Here is a 2303-nt window from a genome sequence, read left to right as displayed (position 1 = left end):
GGCACTTTGCCAGGTCAGAATTAAACCATAGCTAGGACGACCGGAAGATTCTAGACTTAAGTGTCCATTGTCGGTTGAGTCATTGCTCCTGTTCTATCTTGCTCAACATACTGGTCAACTGTTTACTGCTTACTGAAACGACTGGTCAGGATAAATGCTTGCCAGGAACGTTCCCTATTAGGTCAGACTTCAGTGTGGTTATTTAAATATACACTGTGTGTAGGCCTAGAGGTCAACTGAGTGCAGTTTACATTAGAAATAGTGCATTATATCGGAAACAGCAAAAAGGTGAAGTTCTTGCCTACTTCAACACCTTGTGTTTTATGCAATAAAATCTCTGCAACATTTGATTATTTCAGTGCAATGTACGATTATTCTGTAACTAAGCAAATTTGGGCAAACTAAATAGTGAGGAAATGAGGCCAAGTGGAGTTGGTGTTTTGCATGCTATGATTACAGAATTACTTTCTTTCACTAAAGTCTGCCAAACTTGACTGACTTGCTTTTTTGACTAAGCTTGAAGCTATAATCTGGTTCGGTGATTCAAATGGATTAAAGCGTTGATTGACATTCAAAGTCCATTCAATGATTCATTCATCAGGGAGGACTACTGCACTGTCCCCAGAGGGACAAATCTGACAGATATCTGAGATCATTGTTCAGTACAAATAAATGTTGATGATAAATGTTCCGGGGTGCAGCTCCGGCTGATGACGTTTGTTTGTTTAGTATGAGCTGCTGAACTCAGGTAGGAGGTACAGGGTCCCCATGTGTAAGCTTAATAAGCACTCGTTTGTTCCTCTATCAATTAAATTGATGAATGAGCTCCCCTCGGTGGTCAGACATAATAACGGGCGACCCTGATATAAGTGTATAAGGTGGTGGGTAGTGTTAGAATATTATGCACTGTAGATCTTTGCTTTTGTTTACTGTATTGTACTTGGTTGTGTATTTATAGTATTGCACTGCACTGCACTTGACGGCGTTGTTGCACTGAGACGAATGTCTGTAACTACCTGTAACTACCTCAATCAGTTAGTGTATGTGTCATATGTCCTGTTTTTTGTATCTTGTATGTTGTCTTTTGTATTCTTGTACTGCAGCTTTTAGCCTTTTTGACTCCAAGACAAATTTCTCCTTCGGGAGACAAATAAAGCCGAACTTTGAACTTTGAACCTTGAACCTTGAACCTTGAACCTTGTGAAACTATGTGCCGGGGCTGAGGCCTGGCCGGCGCCGGCCCAATTTAACCCCTGCTCTTATCACGCTACACATCATTCTGTTACTGGGCAGTCTGTCACTCCAAACATCATTCTGTTACTCGGTAGTCTGTCACTCTACACATCATTCTGTTACTGGGTAGTCTGTCACTCCAAACATCATTCTGTTACTGGGCAGTCTGTCACGCCACACATCATTCTGTTACTGGGCGGTCTGTCACTCCAAACATCATTCTGTTACTGGGTAGTCTGTCACTCCAAACATCATTCTGTTACTGGGCAGTCTGTCGCTCCAAACATCATTCTGTTACTGGGTGGTCTGTCACCCCACACATCATTCTGTTACTGGACGGTCTGTCACTCTACACATCATTCTGTTACTGGGCGGTCTGTCACTCCAAACATCATTCTGTTACTGGGTGGTCTGTCACCCCACACATCATTCTGTTACTGGGTGGTCTGTATCTCCACACATCTGGGCGGTCTGCCACTCCAAACATCATTCTGTTACTGGGTGGTCTATCACTCCAAACATCATTCTGTTACTGGGTGGTCTGTCAATCCACACATCATTCTGTTACTGGGCAGTCTGTCACTCTACACATCATTCTGTGGTCTGGAACCTTCAGGTTTAGTCTCATAAATGACCCAAAAAAATGCTATATTGCCACCTGCTGGACTTATTCCAAATGTAATCAGACCACACTGTTTTGACCCGTGAATAAACTTCAAGTGTCACAAGCAGACCAATGTCACTACGATATAATAAAGGAAGCATTCCTGACACCACATCCATAGTGATGCCATGATATACTAGCTGTAAACAGGGGCAAAGCGATTAGACATGTCATCAATACGCTTGAGACCCCGCTCACTTTGAAGGAATGCTCCTTTCCTTTTCTCTTGTACATAAAGAGTGCCCCCCCTCCCTCGCATATCTACAACTCTGCATCCCTGAGAGTTCTCCCCTCCCTCCCCCTCCCTCCCTCCCTCCATCCAGCAGCTCTGCTATCAAAGTCTCTGAGCCTAGGCCTGCCCACTTTCCAGTCGCGAGAGTGCCTCTCGTGACTCTCAGCTCAGAAC

This window comes from Borostomias antarcticus (genome assembly GCF_949987555.1).
Source record: "Borostomias antarcticus genome assembly, chromosome: 15".
Lineage (NCBI taxonomy): Eukaryota > Metazoa > Chordata > Actinopteri > Stomiiformes > Stomiidae > Borostomias > Borostomias antarcticus.
Note: the sequence above shows the minus strand (reverse complement) of the source record.